The sequence below is a fragment of the Oryx dammah genome, unplaced genomic scaffold (assembly GCF_014754425.2).
Source record: "Oryx dammah isolate SB20612 unplaced genomic scaffold, SCBI_Odam_1.1 HiC_scaffold_3, whole genome shotgun sequence".
Classification (NCBI taxonomy): Eukaryota; Metazoa; Chordata; class Mammalia; order Artiodactyla; family Bovidae; genus Oryx; species Oryx dammah.
In genome coordinates this window covers 97,710,675-97,733,392 of record NW_024070187.1, presented here as the reverse complement: position 1 = coordinate 97,733,392, position 22,718 = coordinate 97,710,675, and the positions used below count along the sequence as shown (strand labels likewise).

The 22,718-nt window shown below is 40.1% G+C and overlaps 1 long non-coding RNA gene across 1 annotated transcript in view; it reads left to right on the top strand.

Annotated features, from left to right (window-relative positions):
* The window catches only part of LOC120861528, a 279,664-nt gene extending 258,653 nt beyond the window's left edge, over positions 1-21,011 (top strand). The window contains exon 4 of the long non-coding RNA XR_005720560.1: positions 20,971-21,011. This is a non-coding gene — a long non-coding RNA (uncharacterized LOC120861528). The remainder of the gene's footprint in view (positions 1-20,970) is intronic.
* Positions 21,012-22,718: the final 1,707 nt, after the last annotated feature.

Below are 22,718 nucleotides of genomic sequence, written 5' to 3'. Positions count from 1 at the left end.
CTGCAGTTCATGAGGTTGCAAAGAGTCAGACACGACTGAGTGACTGAACTGAACTGAACTGAACTTTACAGGTTTCTGGACAATGATCTAAATTCAGTTCCCCTTGAGGCTGTTGTTCAAGCACTAAGTCATGTCCAACTCTTTGCAACCCCATGGACTGCAGCAGTCCAAGCTTCCTTATCTTTACTACCTCTCTGGGTTTGCTCGAAGTCATGTCCATTGAGTCAGTGATGCTGTCTAACCATCTCATCCTCTGCTGCTCTCTTCTTCTTTCACCTTCAGTTTTTCCCAGCATCAAGGTCTTTTCCAATGAGTTGGCTTTTTGCATCAGGTGGCCAAAGTACTGGAGCTTCAGCTTTAACATCAGTTCTTCCAATAAATATTCAGGTTGATTTCTTTTAGGATTGACTAGTTTGATCTCCTTGCAGTCTAAGGGACTCTCAAGAGTTTTCTCCAGCACCACAATTCAAAAGCATTAATTCTTCGGTGCTCAGCCTTCTTTATGGTCCGACTTTCACATCCATCCATGACTATTGAAAAGACCATAGCTTTGACTCTACAGACCTTTGTCAGCAAAGTGATGTCAGAGATCCCTATTCTTTCCTTAAGGAGACTCAACTTACTACTTATTTTTTGTTTCACAAGTTCATGACCATAATGGCAATTAGGCTTCCTATATTTTGCTCATTCTGCTTGGGTTAGACTATACAATACCATTCAAACAATGAAACTCTTTCCTGTCAAAATCATTACCAGAAATCATTATTGGATCTAAGAATGAGACTAGACTTGATTTTACCTGTGTTAGCATTAACAGAGTGACACTAACAACATAAAAATGTAAAAAAATCTGGAATTCCAAAATAAGGTGTTTTTTTTTTCTATTTTTAACTTAAAATTTTTTTTAACCATGTTTACAATGTTGTATTGGTTTCTGGCATGCAACAATGCAAATCAGTCATTATTATACATATATTCCACACACCCCCCCCCAGCCTACCTTCCCTCCCCACACACCAACCCTCCAGGTAATCACAGAGCATCAGACTGGTCTGCCTGTGCTACAAAGCAACCTCTCATCAGCTCTCCATCTTACAACTGATGCGACTTTTCTCCATTTGTCCCAGTCTCTTCCTTCCCTTCTGTTTCCTCAAATCCATTCTCTACATCTGAGTCTCCATCCCTTCCTTGCAAATAGATTCATCAATGTGATTTTTCTGGATTCTATATATATGTGTGTTAATATACTACACTTGTTTTTCTCTTTCTGACTTACTTCACTCGGTATAACAGGCTCTGGGTTCACCCAGAGTAATATTCCTTTGTATATTTGTACCACTACTTTTTCATCCATTCATCTGTCATTGGACATCTAGGTTGCTTCCATGTCCTGGCTGTTGAAAATAGTGCTGCTATGAACATTAGGGTACATGTATCTTTTTTGATTAGTTTTCTCAGGGTATATGCCCAGTGGTGGGGTTGCTGAGTCATATGGTAGATTTATTATCAGTTTTCTAAGAAATCTCCATACCATTCCCCATAATGGCTAGATCACTTTATATTCCCACCCACCAACAGTGTAGGAGGGTTCCCTTCTCTCCACATCCTCTTCAGCATATATTGTTAAAGTCAAGGTTTGAGGGGACTTCCCCTAGAGGTCCAGTGGTTAAGACTTCAAGCTTCCACCACAGTGGGTTCAGATTCCATCGCTTGTCTGGGAACTAAGGTCATACATGCTTTGAAGCATGGAAAAAATAAATAAATAAATAAATAAATAAATAAAATAGGAAAAAGTAAACTTTAAAAATGCCATATTATTAAAAGAATAAAAATACAAGTAAGAGCTTTTGTTTGAAGAGAACAATTTTAAGGGAAAATGAAGTGTATTAACAGACTGAATCAAATAAGATGATTGGTTTTGTGTCTATTTGAGAGGCTTAAGGCCAGACATAAGATGGCCATAGCTGGGTCATTCTGGCAGATGACAATCAAAGAAGGGGCTTCCTGTTGGCAATAATAGTGTGAGCAACAGCAGAGATGCATGACTAACTGCCACACAGGACTCGGGGAAGCAGGGAGATTTCACTAGAAGAGAAGACTGCATTCTGACTGTAGATAGTCTTTAACATCTTCTAAGGAGTCTATGCGGAGAAGGCAATGGCACCCCACTCCAGCACTCTTGCCTGGAAAATCCCATGGACGGAGGAGCCTGGTGGGCCATAGTCCATGGGGTTGCTAAGAGTCAGACATGACTGAGCAACTTCCCTTTCACTTTTCACTTTCATGCATTGGAGAAGGAAATGGCAACCCACTCCAGTGTTCTTGCCTGGAGAATCCCAGGGACGGGGGAGCCTCATGGGCTGCCATCTATGGGGTCGCACAGAGTTGGACACGACTGAAGTGACTTAGCAGCAGCAGCAGCAGCAAGGAGTCTATGAGATCACAGGAAGATTTTGAAGAGTTTTATTTATTTTTATCAGGGGAATGAAGTGATCAAAACTATAGCAGTATGTAATCTTGAGTTAGAAATATCAAGGTGACTTGGCAGATTTCAAGGCCATGGGTAAAATGGTTGAAAGTGGGATTGACATTTACACACCTCTAGATTTAAAATGGATAACGAACAAGGCCTTACTGTATGACACAGGGAACTCTGCTCAGTATTGGGAAAAGGACTTGAAAAGGAATAGATACGTGTACATGTATAACCAAATCACTTTGCCATACACCTGAATCTACCACTATATTGTTAATCAACTATACCCTCATATAAAATAAAAGCATTTAAAAAAACCTATGTTTTTTTTTTTTAAACATATGTAAACTAAAAGAAAGTCCAATAAGGAAATTCTAGTAATCACTTAAATTTAAGAGAAAAGCACTGCCAGGGATGGACTCTATAAGCCATTTTTGCTTGAAGTTCCAAGTCATCCCATTAAAAAATGCTGGAAGAAGGCACAAAGGGACAGCACGTGTGTACAAATATGGATGCATATGAGAGAGAGAGAGAGGTGGCGGAAAACTCCATGGCTTTCTGTGCAATATACAGTCCAGCGGGAGGCAATTTCACTGTCACTCATTGTCACTCAGTTACCCTCTAGCCAAAGGTAGTAATCATTTACCTGCCCAACAGCCCAGGTTTCAATAAAACTGAAGCATACATTACCTTTTTGATGTTGAAAGGAGGCCGACAATCCATGTCAAGATTTGATTCAAAGCGCAAAGTAATGCTGATGAGAAACACACAGGCCAAATCACAACATCCCTCTTGTCACTGTCCAAGTGACACCATCTACAGCCACTGACTCTGGCCCCTGTGATCCCAATCACGTTGCTGCAGGTTGTAACACTAAACCAAGGTTGAGTGGATAATGGGTGGATAATGGGCTCCTCTTTTCTAACAGACATCATGCTCAAAGTATAGTCAAGAAATGGTTTGCTTTCAACTCACTGGAATGTAAACTCCATGACAGAAGGGTATCGACCTGCCTTTGTTCACTGCTGTATGTCTGGTACATGATGGGCGTGTTGTGAACACTGGATAGATAAATGATTGATATAATGAATAAAATCTAAATAAGCTTTCATATAAATATGTTATATTAAGTAAATGTTTATATATATATATATGGACTTCCCTGGTAGCTCAGCTGGTAAAGAATCCACCTGCAATGCAGGAGACCCCGGTTCGATTCCTGGGTGGGGAAGATCTGCTGGAGGAGGGATAGGCTACCCACTCCAGTATTTTTGGGTTTCCCTGGTGCCTCAGATGGTAAAGAATCTGCCTGCAATGTGGGAGCCATGGGTTCGATCCCTGGGTTGGGAAGATCCCCTGGAGAAACGAACAACTACCCACTCCAGTATTCTTGCCTGGAGAATTGCATGGACAAAGGAGCCTGGCAGGCTACAATCCATGGGATCACAAACAGCTGGACACAACTGAGCAACTTTCACTTCACTTATATATATATGCGTGTGTGTGTATATATACATATACATGGTTTAAACTGTATATATACAGCTGTAATATATATATATATGTGTATATATATATATACAGTTTAAACCTACATCATTCAATATATATAATATAGTTGACCCTTGAATGATGTAGGTTTAAACAGTCCAGGTCCACTTACATATAGTTTTCTTCAATAAGTATGGCACCTGTATTTTTATTTTACAGATCAGTAAGTATGGGGAAAAGTTTATGTTTGACTAGAGATCACAGGATATGGAATCAAAAGAATTATGGTTTGAGTCTTTCTATCCGAACTGTTTTGTCTTCCTGCCCTTGGGTGAGTCATTTATCAGTTTCTTTGTTTTTGAAACAGAGATAGCAGAACATGGATTTTCAACTGCATGGGGGCGGGAATGGTCAGCACCCCTAACCCTTATGTTATTCACAAGTCAGCTATATTACATATCACACATCATATCACACACACACACACACACACATACCATGGTAATTATTGTCATTAAAACTTAGCTCAAAAAACAATTTAAACCAAATATTGAAAACAGGTAACTAATTATGTGAAAATAAACATTGAATTTTAGACATTAGGAGTTTTGTACTTCTAGAAAAAATGTCAAGTAGAGTCACCTTTTATTGTTAGTTTTTTAACTTTGAAGTCATTAGATTTCATCAGTAACCTCATTTTCCGACCTGGCTCAAAGCTCCTGCCCTGGTAGCATGGTAGCAAAGTCTTAGGATAAAGATTGAATAAAGAACAGCCTGGGGACAAGGAGAAGGGAATTTGGCAGGAAGAAGTGAATGTGGTCACTTGCTCTTCCATGAAGTCAGAGAGGCTCTCAGGTCTGACCGACTCATTTGACTTGAACCTGAAAAAATGTGAGGCAAAGAACACTGCAGCTACCTCACAATGATATGGAACTTAAAATGAAATCAATATGGTATAGAGAGTACAGCAGGGGAAAGCAAGTTCTGAAATCTGAATGCAGCCCTTCCCGAAGGCATATCTTTCCCAAGCGTGTGTGCGTGCTATGTTGGTTCAGTTGTGTCCAACTCCTTAGGTCCCCATGGACTGCAGCGCACAAGGCTCCTCTGTCCATGGTGATTCTCCAGGCAAGAATACTGGAGTGGGTTGCCATGCCCTTCTTCAGGGGATCTTCCCAACCCAGGGATTGAACCTGCATCTCCTGAACTGGCAGACAAGTTTTTTACCCCTAGCGCCACGAGGGAGGCCCGTCTCTCTCCTTAGACTTTTCACTAATAGAAGCCAATATGTTTCCTTTTAAAAAAGTTTGTTTAAACCAAGTTGAGTTGGACTTCCTGTCATTTGCAATAGAAGGAGTCCTGAGTGATTACTGTCTGATACTCTGTGCTAAGTTTAAACACACTGGTGTTAATAGTTTGTCTCATGTCTGGGACTTGAGCCTGACATAGATATATAATAAGCAAACACACTTCACAGACACCTTCTAATAAGCTGCTCTTTATGTTAGGCAAGCATCATCTTTACCTCCAGCTCTTCTATTAAATATCTTATTCTTTTGATGTGTGTCCTCAGTGGCTCAGTGGTAAAGAATCCATCTGCAATGCAGGAGACGAAGGAAATGTGGGTTCTAGCCCTGGGTCAGGAAGATCCCCTGGAAGGGGAAATGACCCTTAAATTTAATTTTTCCCTCTCCCTTTTAAGGAAAATTTAATATTTCTGAAATTATTTTCTTTACTAAAACAACCATCAATTAGTTATGGTTTGCTCTTTTTTTTAACCCATACTTCAACTTTGTTGTGATAGACAATACCATCTTACCTAGAAAGTTACACTTCAGAACATACAGCAGAGGTGTACATTTCTCATCCAGCTGTCTGAGATCTTCTGTCCTTTATAACTGTGGGAAAGAGTCCAGTTAGTGGAAACACTAATTGATCCTTAATGAGTACAAAGATTGCTTCGTCACACCATCTTGGAGCTAGACTTATTTTAAAATAGATTAGCTTCTTGCTGCTTTTCTGTTCTTTTTGAGAAACAACCCAGCAAATCACGTGTGGCACTTCTGTCTTTGTGATCTAATTTCAACCTCATTATAGTGCTATTAGGCAAAAGCAAGTATATTTTAAAATAAATGTCACTTACCATAGAGGCTTTCTACCTAGATAGTTCACTCACCCTTTAGCAATGAAGAATTAAGAATATTTCAATAGTAATTATAAAGAAATTAAGAATAAGAAAAAAGAAATTTGTTGTTTTTTCTATGAAATGATTTCTGTAGAAATAAAAGAAAAGGATCATAGCAAGTATATTTATAAACTGTAAAGGTGAGAGTCATAATTCTCCTTTGTTCTATGAAAAAATATTAATAAAAACTGCTTTCTCCCCAAGGAGGAAATATTTGGCTACATATAGACAGGCAAGTATTTTAGAATGTCTTTAAAGTATAAAATAAACAAAACAATTTTCTTTCTCAGGAAAGGTTATTTGATATAGTTCTGTTACCCCTTCTATACATATCCTCTTTAATGAGGTAATACTGTCTGGTCACTTCCTGTCTGGGGACTTTTTGCAGAGATGGATATATTCTAAGCATGTTTATTTACCAGCTACCATTACTTTCTTCAATTCCCAGAAGGACTTTTGTTCCACTCACAGACTATAATAAGGAGAAAAATTGTTACAAAATACAACTGTGTCCCTTATAATCATACAAAAATTCTTTGCTTATGTGTTTGCTTTGGCTAACACATTTTCAGTTTTTATCAAATTGTGTCTGATTTTTTTTTAGATTTGAAGAAAGCAAATGAAATTTCAATTTGCCTATCACAGCCTCTGACCATATGACAAAATTTGACCAACAAAGTCCACAGGAGGAAAAAGATTTTTTAAGCGGAGTGATTTTTGTGTGTTACCTCCCTCGGCCAAGAGTCCTTTTTGCTTCTTTCTTTATCCTTTCCCCGGGATCTTTTTTTTTTTCCCTTCCACACAATTCCAGAAAAATCTTTTGTTCACTGTCAGGTCAACAAGAAGCCAAATTAAAAACTAACAACTTTTGAATTTCAACAGCCAGACAAAGTGAATGTTGACTAAGAAGTGAAAAAAAAGAACGAAAGAAAAGAGTGGGGGAAAAGACCCTAAGGGAAGAAAAGGCCAGCTGAGGGATTTGGAGGGCAGCGGCTCTGGAGGGGCAAGGCTGCCTCGTTTGATGTGGGAGGTCTAAGCACAGCCTGCTGGGATGCTCTCTGGGACATCTCATTAACCGTGTCATCAAAGCCCCCTCAGGTCCAGCGAATCATAACATTATCTCTGACATTACCACACAGATACAAGGTTCCCGAGGCAGTCTATAAACATGCCTGTACTAACCAATTCATCGTGGCTTGACACCCCGGCAAGGGCTGGATGCCCTTTAGTGAGCTCCGTGAATTGCCCCAGTCATTCATCAAAGTTTCTTGGAGTGCATTTCACACAGCATTAAATTTAATTAAAGCAACATTGACTGCATTGTAATCCTCGGGAGGCTCTTTGTCAGAGGGACCTGGAACACTTTCAGCTGAAAATATCTATTGTTTTCTTGGAGTTTTTCTTGGTTGTTGGGTTTGGGGTTTGAACGGCCTTTTTTTTTTTTTTTTTTAAAAAAAAAAAAAAAAAGGTTGGATATCCGGATCACATTGAAGCAATGGCGATTTCCCTTTCATGACTCCTTTCTTTTCTTTCTTTCTTCATCTTTTTGGACGTCTGCTTCTGCCTCTCTTTTTTTTTAATTTCAAAAATCAGAAAGCTTAGGAATTTGTTATCAAAGTAGCCTTAGGAGAGTGGGTCGCCTTAAGTTTAAGTAGCTGTGAAACCCCTATAATGCCATCTGCACACAGTATTAAGGAAGCCGATGAGCACAAGTGCACAAAGACACGTTCCTGCTCAAGGATGCGCCCACATATATGCCTAAATGGGCCAAGAAGTCCAGCACAGGTTCAGAAGTGTCCACGTTAGTACTGCATCGTAGTTAGAAATTGAACAGAAGGTGCTATTTTAAAATCTGAAGTTGTGCAGGTGGTGCTTGACTATACATAATTGTCCTAAACCCTCGGTGTCCTTGGTGATGTTTTAAAGTAAAAGCTCTTGGTAGCAGCGGTTGAAGAAAAACAAATGTCTTTTCTTTTCATCAGCAAAGAAACTCAATGGCAAGAGGAGAGGAGAGCACACCCAAGGAAGTCAATGAGCTACTCTAATCTCCTTTAGTGCTTGTATCACAGCTGAGTTATTTATGGAGAATGCAGATGTGTGTGTGTGTGTGTGAGTGTGTGTCGTGTGTTGGAGCTTCATTAGGCAGGAAGGGAAAGGGAAGAATGAAGAATGAAATGCAACCTACAGGGAATTTTTAGAATATGTCTTTACCTGGTGACACTTTCTGGCTACTTTTTGAAAAACATATGGATACAAAGTTTAGTTTTCCATTTATATCTACCCTCACAAAGTATGCAGAAAAATCCAAGAATTAAGGTCAAATGATGTGATTTAATTACAGCAGTTTGGGGCCAATATAATCTGGTTTAACCAAGATCAGATTTCTCTAATTACAGACTTAACATTTTTCTTTCAGGGGCTGTTCACACTCATTTTACTTGTTTGTTATTTCCATTGTGTGATTGCATTAAATGACTTGATTTCTCTAATAAGTTTCCATGAATTCAATTCTATGAGTTCAGGGAATTAGCCCTCGTAGGCAATACTAGGTAAATCTATTTACATCTAACCTATTTCACCAGAAATGCGTAAGTTATCTAAATTTTATGTTTCAGTTTCTTGGTCTGCAAGATGAAAATAACAAGATCTAGCTTACTGAGTTCCTAAATCTATTACAAAAACTAAAATACAAAAGAATGTATGTAAGTGTTCTTTGAATAGAATAAATACACTTTATAATATGCTATATAATTATAAAGTGATTTCTTAGCATAAAATAACAACTGACAAAATCATAATTTTTTTCTAAAAATTAAAACATTTATCATCCTGATGCATGATTTGAAACTCAAAACATCACTTACTTTCTTTTGAATTTGTGTGATAGTGAATAAGCAATATGGGGGAAGTGGAGGATGAGAAATTAGAAAGGACTGATATAAACAATAATAAATAAAAAATTAGATTTAACATCATACAATCATACAATCTTGTAGTGAATGAAATGAGAGACCAGAAATAAAAAATTGATTTAAGCATATCAGATTTGAAAGGACTCCAGCAGGAAATCTGCCTTGGAGTTAAAAATAATTTTCTGATTCCACATTGCCTTTTAGTAGATATATCTCATTGTTAAAAGAACATATGGAGAATCAAGGCTCTGTATACAGAATTGTGGTGAAGGACACAAGATTTGGGGTCAGGCAGGCCTGGGCCCAGACCCCAGCCCCACATCTTACTAGTTGTGTGATGTTGGATACTTGCTTAAGTTCAGAGCCTTGATTTTCCATCCATAGTATGAAGATAGTAATATCACCATCTCAAGGTGTTTATACATTTTTAATAAGAATTATAGAAATTAATGTATGCAAAGCCTTTAGCAAAGAGACTGGCATGTTGTAAACACAGATTCTGAAGGGGAAATTACGAGTAGAAGGTATATGTTGTATGATGGACTCTAAATAACTGTTTCCAGAATCTTAATGCCAGGCCAATCTGAGACTCACAAATCTATTCTGCCACTTTCTGGACCATGAAAGTATATTTTCCCCACACTGCCCCAACCCTTCTGTCCAGGATGGCAGTATTAATTTCACAAAAGCCTTTGATGGGCTTTCATTAAATGGGGAAAACCATTGCCCTCTGTGAGTCAGCTGGTAATGTCAACACATAGTGGGATCTGAGAAGACAAGTGCAAGGACCATTGGAAGGAGGTAGAAAGACACCAAGGTCACCCGGGCAACTGATTGGACATATCAGTGTTAACATATGCAAAGAAGCACGTCTATAAAGGGGCTGTTTAGCCATGTAAATTCAAAAAACGGGAAGTCAAGGAAGTAAATATTTATAATGGCTGTCCTAACAGTTCCCAGAGAAAGAGCTTTAGCAAAGGGATTTTAAGTATTTCTAGCTCATCTGGCAAGACAGGACCTCTATGGAAGGTTGGATACATAAGGTTTTCTCAGCCCGGTGCAGTTCAGTATTCAACTGTTCCTACTTTCTCATCTGACTCCATAGGTCTGACCATGTGCCTATGGTGATGGCATGAGGGAGAGAACGTGCCAGTCGTGTGGACTTGAAGTATTTCTGGCACTTGTAACCTAATTTCTGGCTCTTTAGTTAACTATTTTAGCTTTCTGCCATTGAAGTCAAGCCCATCCTTGATATTTTTGATAAACCAGCAGTCTGCAATACTGAAGGCTAGATCCTACACTGTGATATGCCTACTGTTTCAGTCAGGCTTCAACCAAAGGAATATAGGCCAGAAAGAAGGAGATCTCTATTAAGAAATTTATTACAAAGAACTGGTATACACAGATGTTCTCTGGCTGCACAAGTCCTTATCTATAGGAAGCTATCAGGAAGGGCAGTTCAGAAATCTTGGATGTGGGCTGAAGCCGCTGTCCACAGACAGAATTTCTTCTTTATCCAGGAAAGCTTTAACTCGGTTCTTATGGTCTTCTACTATTTAGATTAGGCCCACTGCTACTGCCACTGCTAAGTCGCTTCAGTCGTGTCCGACTCTGTGCCACCCCATAGACGGCAGCCCAACAGGCTCCCCCATCCCTGGGATTCTCCAGGCAAGAACACTGGAGTGGGTTGCCATTTCCTTCTCCAACGCATGAAAGTGAAAAGTGAAAGTGAAGTCGCTCAGTCGTGTCCAACCCTCAGTGACCCCATGGACTGCAGCCTTCCAGGCTCCTCCATCCATGGGATTTTCCAGGCAAGAGTACCGGAGTGGGGTGCCATTGCCTTCTCCGTAGGCCCACTGGATTATCTAAACTAATCCCCTTTGGGGCTTCCCAGGTGGCTCAGCAGTAAAGAGCCTGTCTGCAATGCAGGAAATGCAGCAGGAGACACAGCAGGAGCTGTGGGTTCACTTAGTGGATCGGGAAGATCCCTGGAGAAGGAAATGGCAACCCACTCCTGTATTCTTGCCTGGGGAATCCCATATTGCCAAAGAATTGTACACAATTTGGTGACTAAGCCACAACAGGGCTCCAAGATCAAGCGTACTGGAAAAAAAAAAGACAATTATTACGTAGTATAGATGTCCTGGTGCTAGAGAAGACTCTTGAGAGTCCCTTGGACTGCAAGAAGATCAAACCAGTCAATCCTAAAGGAAATCAACCCCAAATATTTGGAAGGACTGATGCTGAAGCTGAAGCTCAAAACTTAGGTTACTTGATGCAAAGAAGTGACTCATTGGAAAAGACCTTGATGCTGGGAAAGATTGAGGACAGGAGGAGAAGGGGGCAACAGAGAATGAGATGGTTGGATGGCATCACTGACTCAATGGACATGAGTTTGAGCAAACTTCAGGAGACAGTGAAGGATAGGAAAGCCTGGTGTACTGCAGGCCATGGGGTTGCAAAGAGTCATGCATGACTTAGTGACTGAACAACACCACCAAATCCCCTTCACTTTAATCATATCCCTAAAATATCTTCACATCAACTCCCAGATTAGTGTTTGATTGAATGACTGAGGACTTTAGCCAGGGCAAGTTGACATGTAAAATTGTCTAACTGCACTCACCAACTTAAGACTGGGGGTTAGATTCTTGATATCATATACCTACATAAATTCCATACTGTGTTCTAGAATATGATATATTCACCAAGGTAAGATTAAGAGCTAAACCCTTTGGTATGATATATTCATCACATAATAAAAAATTATCCTGTGGGGCAGCTGCTGAACAGGTTTGTTGTCTTTTTCCTGCAATATCCCAGAATAAGTATGGGGTCTCTACATTTCTATGGAGGTCCCTTTGTCAGTATTACAAATTATATAATCAGCACATCTAGAAAGCAACAGTGACTGTCTCCTAAAAGCTTGGCTATGTTAGGATATTTCATTAGTCAGCTTTCATCTGACTCTCTGGTTCTATATTTTTGACATTTTTAAGACCAATCCCTTTGCCTGTGCTGTGGTCCTTAGTTGCCCTCATCTCCTTGGGAATCTCATATTACCAGTAGGCATTTTCTCTTTCTGTTTCTTTATCTGTTCTGGATGATCCCACACGCATACATTTAGACTTCTTCCAGTCTCTCCCATTTGAAAAACAAAACAGAACTTCTCCATCAAACTTTGCCCTGCCACCTTCTGTTCTTCTTTTCCAACCCAGACTCTCAAAAGAGTTGCTTTTATGTCTTATTTCTTACTTATCAGCCTATTCTTTCCATATAACCTACTCCACTGACTCCACTGTGATGGCTCTCATCACAGTCACCACTGGCCTTCATGTCATTCAATCCAGTAGATATTTTAGGAGTCAGCTAACAGCAGCATTCATTCCTTTCATTCCTTTCTGTAATACCCTCTTCCATCAGTGTCTTTGTTTTATACACTCTCCCAGTTTTCTTCCTACATTTTTGGATACTTTTTCTCAGTCTCATGTTCATGGTTATTATTCTTTACCCAGTCTTTAATGGATGAGGCTCCTCAGATCTATGCTGAGCCCTTTGGCTCCAGTTATCATCCATGTGCTGATGACTGTCAATTTTTTTAACTACATGTCAGTTACAAATGGATTTTTCTAGTGCTAACAAGAAAAAGAGTAACTGAAATGAATGCAGTTAGTGTTTGTTTAATAAAGTATGGAGGTAACTTTTTGTGGGCATGTTTCAGTTATTTGGGACATTACAGCTAAAGTCTTTGTGATCCTCTTGCCTTTTATCTATGGCAGCAATATGGCTGCTGAAGCTCCAGCCATTATATCCATATTCAAAAAGACAGAATAAGGTAGAGACAAGATTGAATCTATATCAGAAAAGAACTTCCCTGATGGCGCCTTAATAAACTCAAGCTCATGTCACATTGACTAGATCTTTGTCACATGATCATCCCTATATGCAAAAGAGAGAAGGAAACACAGTGTTGCTTATCTAGCTGGTGTAGTAGAGTTCAGCAAAAGAGAAGAGTTGGATGTTGGGTAATCCAACTTAGAGTTCTTCCACATCTAACCAGTCCTTTCCATTGAGCTCCCAACTGCATCCTCAGCATCTCCACTTGGATGTATCCAAGACATCTCAGAATCAAAATACCAAAAACTTAAGTCATGGTTATTTCCTCTAAATATGGTCCTCCGGTTGTGCTCTCTCAAGAAATCACACTGCTATTCATCGGGCTCCAAAAGCAGGGAACCAGGACTGTTGTCTTTGACAGTTCTCTCTATTATCACCCACACCATCAAGCACACACACATTGGATACATCACCAAGTTCTATTAATGTAGATTTCTAAGTATTTTTCAATCCCTTTACTTTCTTCCATTTTAGCCACTGTCATGCCTGTACAAATGATCATCTCTTTCTTACTCTCTTGTGCCATCCTCCATCATTTTTTCAAACTGATGTTTTTAAAAACAGCTTAGACCATGATCCTCTCCTGGTCATGACTTTCAACTACTCTTAAATAGTATGACCCCCATGGTGCTGCATGCCCTGGCCACTGTCCAGCTCTCTGGCCTCATCTCTCATTTATCCTTGTTTTTTGAGCTCTTCAGCTCCCAGAAAGCACCTTGTTTCTTTGCATCTCAGGATATTTATCTTTCCTGATTTTATTGGTGGGACAGGAAGTTTTTTGAATACTCCTTTAAAGGAGTTGGTTTCTTCTTAACTTCATATCTCAGCTCCAACATCACTTCTTTGGAAAAAATTTTCTTGAAGCCTACACCAGATTACATCCTCCTGTTAAAATCACTTACTTTTTTAGTTATTTTATTTCATAACTTACAGTTTGTAATTACATATTTATTTGTATGAATATATGATTATTTTATTATCTCCAGGTTCCTCTATTAGATAAGCCCCTTGAGAGAAGAAACCATGTTTATTTTTTTCATTACTTTATTTCTAGTGCTTGGCCTGTCACAGTAATTAATATATATTTGTAGAAATTAATATATAATATTGGTTGAGTAAATATTGACACAGGTTTGTGTTTACCTATTGGCAAATTTTAATCAAACAACAGAAAAGAACTCATTGATTTCTTACTATGTATCCAGCACTATGGTAAGTTCAAATAAATAGTACTGGTGAATTTGAGAAGACAGGATTTGTTAATCCTCAAAGAAATGCCACTTAAAGATCTCTGATACTTGTCCTCCCATGTCACCATCTGATTCTGCTGGCTACATCATCTGGAAATTGTGGATATTTAGTTCAAGACCAGGACAGTCACGATGACTTCTACCAAAAGCAAGAGAGATAGATTACACTATCCCTCTAAACCTCTTACAGTCCTTACTTTTGGGTGATCTCCATGAAGCCCCTTTGCCTAGTTTTTAGATCTTATTAATCCTCAGGCTGCCAGTACACCTCTGCTCTTTCCAGAGCTAGACCTGACTCCCTATCTCTTTTGCCAAACCAATTTTATCTCAGCATGACAGCTACAGACATGGTTTTTAGAAAACACCAGCAAATAAAACTGAAATAGACTCTTTCTGCTCTATTCTGCTTGAGATTGATGCCTGAATGTCAAAAGAAAGGATGAACTTCAGCTGAGTAAAGGAGCATAATCTAGACTCCTGTACCCTCCATCCATCCTAGCCATTGCTTATTCTGAGATGAAGAGTCGCCTAATCCCATCCAGAGGACATTCAGTGTGACCTGTTAGCCAAAACAGCACCAACTGGTTAGAGAAACCACTGAAACAAACGATGCACATATCCATCTTCTTTTTATAGTGTGTTCTGTTTTGACCCAGACCAGCTCCATCTTTAGAAATGTCCATAAGCCTTCTGTAAGAGATTTTGGTGGCGGGGAGTAGGTTGGAGAGTAGGGGATATACTCAATTATGATATAAAGACTGGGCGCACAAATTCACAGTATTGGGGCTGACTTAGTTTCTGCTCATTCAGCACCCCTGCAATCTTCATGCGTCCCTACAGGTCCACTCTCACCTTACTCTTCTTTCTAGACGTTAAGCTGAATGGATCACATCCCAGACTCCTGAGTCCCCTAACTTCTGTGTGTGCATGTGTGCACACACGCACACTCAGTCGCTCAGTTATGTCTGACCCTTTGTGACTCCATGGACTGTAGTTGCCAGACTCCTCTGTCCATGGAATTTTTCAGGCAAGAATACTGGAGTGGGTTTCCAGTTCCTATGCCAGGGTATCGACCTGATCCAGGGATCAAACCTGCATCTCTTGCGTCTCTTGCACTGGCAGGTGGATTGCCGCTGCCACCTGGGAAGCCCAGCCAATGATACGAGCCCAGGTAGGAGACTGGAAGGAGGCAGGAAGGTGGGGTCTGAGTATTATGCTTACAGCACCTTCCTGTGAGGCCTCAGGGACTGGCAATGACTTAGCTGGAAGGCCCTCACTCCTCGTAACGTTTTGGCTCTATGGGTCTCTTTCTCCTTGTTGCTTGGGTAATTTACTCCTCCACTTCTTTCTTGAGGCCTGTGAGTGGGAGGGTTCTGCAGCTGTAGGTCTGTGAGTGTCTCAGGGGTTCTTAGCTCTTTCCCACTGCCATCTAGTTCTGCTTGTTCTTTAAACATAGGTCCAGCTATACATTTTCCTTGTCTCTTCCTCGATATTCAAGGGGGTGGCAGTCTCATCAGTTCTCAAGGTCAATCCAGAAAGCATCTGATGAAGGGTTCTGCTTCATCAGAATGAAACACGCAGGTGATGACAGTGGGTAGCTGCTCCCAGCACTGCTAGACTTTCGCTCTGTGTCAGTTTTGTGATCTGCTTTCAGAAAGTGTCATCTTCACACCCCTCTCACTGAATGTCTGTAGCAGGAGTTCCCGAATGCCAGTTCCAGAATGAAGAGTTCCAGGGTGGTTGTTTAAGTTATAAATACATATCCCTGAGGCTGGGGTACAGTGTTGTAATCTAGCAGGTGGGTGAGGCCTTGAAATTGGTGATTTTCTAAGTTCCCTGAAGTCTAATAAAGCTTGGGAGCCATTTCCCTGTTTCCCACTTCATCAGCCTCCTTCTGTTTCTTCTTCTGCTTCTTAGAGAGATTTACATAGAGCTTTTGATCTCAGATTTGTAGTTTTCATCTCACCTTTATCATCATATACAGTTATTCCCCATTACCTCTATCAGATCAGTTTCTTAAAAAAAAAAAAAAAAAACCTTTCCAATGATATGATATGTCATTATTCCAAATCCTCCAGGCTGTAAAAATGCTTATAAGATCACACACACATCTTTATCCATTCCTCTGCTGATGGAACATAAGTTGTGTCCATATCTTGGCTACTGTAAATAGTGTAGATGCCAGGGACCAAGGGATGGTGGGGTTGGTAGAGGAGAGATGGGGAGTTAGTGTTTAATGGGGACAGAGTTTCAGTTTAGGAAGGTGAAAAATTTGGGAAAAGGATGATGGTGCCAGCTGCACAGCAGTGTGAATGCTTTTAGTTCCACTGAGCTGTGTGGTTAAATATGGTTAAAATAGTATATTTTATATTATGTGACTCATAACACATTAAAAAAGATTGCATATACAATTTAAGTCAAAATATTAAGTTAGTGTCTAAGTATTTGTATAAAATATATTCATCCACGTGGTAGATATATACTATATATCTGAAAACATGAAGACTCTCATCAAGTTTGTTCCTTAATATTTTCTTCTATATTCTTCTCCAGTTATCCTCCTTCTGGTCCAATCTGTTGTCTTCTGTCTGGAATTTCAGTTTCATTTAATCTTTATTCTCAAGTTTAGTTTAACCTCTTGACCAGGTCAGCACACTTTTCCCCTCCAACCTATAATTTTTATTTTGAAAGAAAACACTCCCCCACTCCATTTTAGTATTCCTAAATCTTCCATTCTCTTCCAAAGGCAACTTTCCACTGAAAGAAACACCACTGTCTCCCAGGCTGTTTGCTGTTAACTCACGTCAGTAGTGCCCAACTCTGTGTGACCCAATAGACGGCAGCCCACCAGGCTCCATCCCTGGGATTCTCCAGGCAAGAACACTGGAGTGGGTTGCCATTTCCTTCTCCAATGCATGAAAGTGAAAAGTGAAAGTGAAGTCGCTTAGTCATGTCTGACTCTTAGTGACCCCATGGACTGTGGCCCACCAGGCTCCTCCGTCCATGGGATTTTCCAGGCAAGAGTACTGGAGTGGGGTGCCATCGCCTTCTCCACCCAGGCTGTTTAGAGCTTCTTAATAGACTTTTCCAAACAGCATCTTTTGGGTTTCCCTGGTAGCTCTGTGGTAAGAATCTGCCTGCCAATGCAGGAGACACAGGTTTGATCCCTGATCTGGGAAGATCCCATTTGCTGTGGGGCTCCTGTCACAGTGACTGAGTGTATGCCCTAGAGCCGGGGGCCACAGCTACTGAGTTTACACACTGCAACTACCGAAACCCATGCATCTAACACCTGCCCTCTGCAACAAGAGAAGGCACTGCAATGAGAAGCCTGCGTGCAACAGCTAGAAAGTATCCCCTGCTTGCCACAACTAGAGAAAAAGTCCGTGCAAATCCAGCACAGTCAAAACCAAATAATTAATTAAATAATTTTATAAAAATCACTTTTCCTTCACTTAAAAAAGATCTTTCATTTCCACAGGGTTCATCAAAATTAGTTAACAATTTATTGAACCTCATCAGGATTTCTATTGAGTCTCTGAAACCTGTCCCCACTAGATGGCACATCCAGCCAGACAAGTCTTTTGTTCTCTAATTCCTGAGTCTCGGGTACAACTGCTTGGACACCGCTACAGCTGGCTCCCTCCCCTCCAGCCTCTGTCGCTGGGATGGAGGGTGTTGTTCCAGAGCCCTGCCTCCAAGTCTGGTGCTTTCTCAGTGTTTGATCCTTTTTAGTCTCCAGTCCATTCAGTTGTGAGCAATTAATTACTCTTATTGTCTTCCAATCTCAGGTTCATCTTTTTCTATCATAATAGAACCTCTGATTTTTAGCCAAGTACATGGCTACCCCATTTAAAGACTACACTTCCTCCTGAGTGTAGCCATTTGAGTGGTCTGTGTAATTTTGGAGATGTGATATATCTTTATTTCCTCTCTGCCCTCCCCATGGGACTTTGTTGGAAGTGGCAGCTGCTTGGACTGTCAATTTTGATGCCAGGTAGTCTGTCTTGGGCCATGAAAGAAGGACAACAGCCTGGAAAGAACATAGTAGTTGGTTGCAAAGCTCTGTTCAAAGGACTTAGAACAGAACCATGAGGATAGCCTGGACCACTTACTCTCAGATATTGTTGACACGTGTGAAAACCACAACATATTACTTACAACATGGCGATTTGAGGATTTCTGTCACTCTCAACTAAACCTAATCCTAACTGATTCAGAATTTGGTATGTAGAAGTGTGTGTGTGCATGCTTAGTTGCTCAGCTGTGTCTGACTGTTTGCAATCCCATGAACTATAGCCTGCCAGTCTCCTCTGTGCATGGAATTCTCCAGTTAAGAATACTGGAGTAGGTTGCTATTCCCTTCTCCAGGGGATCTTCCCAACCCAGGGATAGAACCTGCATCTCCTGCGTTGGTAGGCCCATCCTTTACTACTGAATCACCTGGGAAGCCCATGTAAAAAGTAGGATATTGTAAGTAAATATAACCAAAATGAGCTATTGGCTTAGGGGATTTGGTAGGGTAGTAGACAGTTGAGTGAAATTTGAAAAACAGTTGGCTAAATCGCTTCCAGCAACAAACTATGTGCAGATTGGTGCTTTAGGGAAAGGTCGGGATACTGGTGTATGCTGCAGCTTCATGCCACTTTCAGCAAAGTCTCAGAGGAGGAAGATAAACTTGGGCCAGAACTAACTCCTGCAGAGAGAAGTAGAAAGAAACATTCTTGGCTTGTGGCCTGTGAATTACCAAGTGCCCAGTAATTTGGAGTTCTCCAAGGGATGAAAATCTAATTGCATTTGTATCCTACATGGATTGGTAAAAACCAAGGGCTGCCTAACCACAGTTAGGACTCCACCCTGGCAAGGGTTTCAAGAACCTTCTAGTAAGTGTTCTCGACAAGACAATAGGAAACATCTCTGAGGCACATGTCAGTTCAGGAAGTTTGTCTTCAGATGCTACAAGGTAACCACTCCTTAGGTGAAGGAGAAAGGAGTAACCACAGAGGAAAGTAAACGTCAAGAGCTTTTATACTTAAAACTTGTACCAAGACCAGATCTTTGGCCAGAATTACCTACACATGGAACAGATTGGGCCCAAAGAGATCAGAAGCCTCATAAGTTTCTGATGAGATAATATGACCCAAGAAACCACAAACTTGGTCTGCAAAAGACTCTCCAGTTCCTAAAATAATCCCTGAGCTCTAAAACCTGTGCTAGCAGGAATTGGGATATAATAACTGTTAAACCCCCCAGGAAAGGCATAGCTCCAGGGCCCACCTCAGATGAGGTCATGAAATAAAATGGAAGTGAAGTCCAGAGTGCAGAACCTGGGACTATAAAGGACAAAGGTCAGAGGAGAGCTTTCCTCTGACCCAAGGAAAGGCATTCAGGTGAACTTTCTTGATGATTCTCACCAGAGGGACTCCACGGTCACATGGGCCTGTGATTTGTGTTTTCCATTCTCTCTTTTTCTACAAAGCCATTTTTCACTGCTGTCATTTTGCTTCTATTTCACAATCATATATTGGCTGTGGTGAGGACTGAGGGAATAAAAACGGGCATAGGTGTAATATATTAAGTTCCTAATTTTTTAAATTTCTGATATCTGATAAGTTATTTCTAATAACTTCTGATTCAAGTAAGAAGCTTACAGGGACTTCCTGGTGGTCCAGTGGGTAAGACTCTATGCTTCTGCTGCAGGAAACAAAGGTTTGATCCCTGGTTAGGGAACTAAAAACTGCGTGCTGCATGACATGGTCAAAAAAATATTTTAAAAATAAAGCAAAATAAAATAAGGTATCCAAAAAAAAGAAAGAATAAAAGGATACTTACAATGCCAAAGAGGCCTATCATTCTACTAAAAGCACCAGTACAGCCCCTGGATATATATAATTTTTTGCTTCTTCTATAGATGACAAGTTAATTACATATGCTAGAGTAAGCTTACTACTGTAAATGCAAAAAAAATAAATCAATAAAAAAGAAGAAGAAGAAAAGCAAAAAAGTTCATACAGTTAAAAGTTGTGCATTACATTATACTTTAGATGACCTCCTGCTGGTTTGGAAGGAAAACAGTTAACTTTATTCTATTCTCCCTTGGTATTAGCTTCCATTTCCTTTTCAAGCATCTCAAAATACAATAAGCTTTTGATTATCAAGATTTCAAGTTCTACTAGACAGCCAATGTGTATTTATGAATGGAATTACTAAAGAAGCAACTTGACTCCACCTAGGGAACAGTTTCTGCAAGCCCTAAGCAGTTCTCTGGGACTAAAGAACTGAAAATAACTCGTTGGCCTTATTTTCACAATTGTTTTGGTACCTCCTGGGAAGCGCATGAAGCGTTGCCCAGAATCATATATTATGCAGTTCTTATTTGTTTATTTATAGCCCACCTTCTTCCAGGAAGGACTTAAGATGGCTTATGGAGATGCATATGGTAACACAAGTAAATTCACATGAGCTGAGAATGTTGAGGCAAAAATTAAAAGTGTGAGAAAGAAAGATGGTACTGGTAATACATTTAGTATAGGGAAAGTTTGTCATGAAATCGAGTACGTTTGTCAAGAGTGGGCCACCATTTTGTCTATTTTTTTCAGACTTTTTTAAACATTTAAAAAATATTTATTTATTTTTAATTGATTGATGATGGCTTTACAATATTGGTTTGATTTCTGTCATACATCAACATGAATTAACCATAGGTGTACATGTCCCCTCCTTCTTGAATCTCCCTCCCACCTCCTGCCCATTCCCACAGAGCCCCGGTTTTGGTTCCCTGAGTCATACCACAAATTCCCATTAGCATATACACTAACATATGTAAATAGATAGCCAGTGGGAATACCAATAATTATGTTTTCTATAGTATTTATAAGATAAAACCAACCAGTAGCTCCAAAGAAGCATGGCTACTTCAGAGAGATACATGTGCTATGAGTCTTATAGAATGGATAATGTCCTTAGTTTACTTTACAGTAAATACTTTTTCCATATTATCTCTCATAATACCCCCACTATAGACGAATGATACCTATCCAGTTGTAAAAATTGGAGAGTATAGAAAATTACTAGAAGCAGGGACAACTATTGTCAATGTTCTTGTTTATTTCCTTCCAGCTTTTTCAATATTTTTAATAACATTGAGAGTTTATTGAACTTAGTTCTGTGGTTTAATTTAAATCATATCATAAAAGCTTTGACATGACAGAATAGTCTATATAAATAATTTCTAATGACTGAATAAAGGGGATATTCCTGGCAGTCCAGCATCTGAAACTCCATACTTCCACTGCAAGGGGGCACGGACCCACTTGCCATGTAATGCAGCCAAAAAAAAAAAAAAATATATATATATATATATATAAATCCACATTTATTTTAATAATATGATGGTTAGGGATGATGAGGCCCTAACCATCTAGGATCCAGGTATACATATCTCTTCTATTGACTTTATCCAAGGATAGATTCTGATTCTGAAACATCTCCAAAAATGAAAGAACTGCATATCCTTGTGGCAATGCAGTGTTCTTCCTTCACGTTAGTTAAATACTTATGTTATGCAAAGCACAGGGCTAAGTTCAGGGCATAGAGTCCTTAAAGTATTTACCATCTTAGTATCCATTTTTATCTGGAGAGGAAGATGACATGTTTATCAAATAATCTCAAAAACAGGAAATATAATTATAGCTATAAGTTGACTAATGGAAGCATCTGGAAAGTCAGTGACAGTTAATGAGACAAGGTGAATCAGATTTATGCAGCCATGGGTGGAGTTTGTGGGGTGGGTGTGTGTGTGTGAGCTCAATCTCTCAGTCATGTCCAACTTTTTGCTACCCCAATAGACTGTAGCCCACCAGGCTCCTTTATTTGTGGAATTTTCCAGGCAAGAATACTGGAGTGAGCTGCCCTTTCCTCCTCCAGGGAATCTTCCCAACCCAGAGAGTGAACCCCCATCTCTTGCATCTCCTACATTAGCAGGTGGATTCTTTACCACCATGCCACCTGGAAAGCCTAGGAGGCTGTGGTTTAAAGGGGGACAATAGGATTATGGGAGTGGAGGGAGAAGGGGTATAAAAGTACCAGCAGAGCAAACACCACATACAAGGAAGGAGAAGTATTTGTCTACGCTTGAAGGGAAAGAGAAAGAGAGAGGCGACTGTGGCTGCAGGCCAGAGGGCAGTGTTCTGAGACCAGACTGGAGAGACAGAGGTCGGACCAGGGTGCACCTTGCAGAATGAGATAAGGATTTAGACTTTAATGTAAGAAGAGAGGGAAGCTGTTGAAGGCATTTCAACTGGGGGTGGTTCAAACATATTTGTATTTTTAAAAATTGCTCAGAGTGAGATGTGGAGATTGGAAACGTCAGGGTAGGAGTGTCTGTGGAGAGAGGAATTAGAAGGCTTTCAGTCATGTGAAAGATGCCATGGCTAAGATTACAGAGTCATGATGACAGAAACGAAGACAAGATGAGTTTGAATATCTTGGAGTTCAAATCAACAGGACCG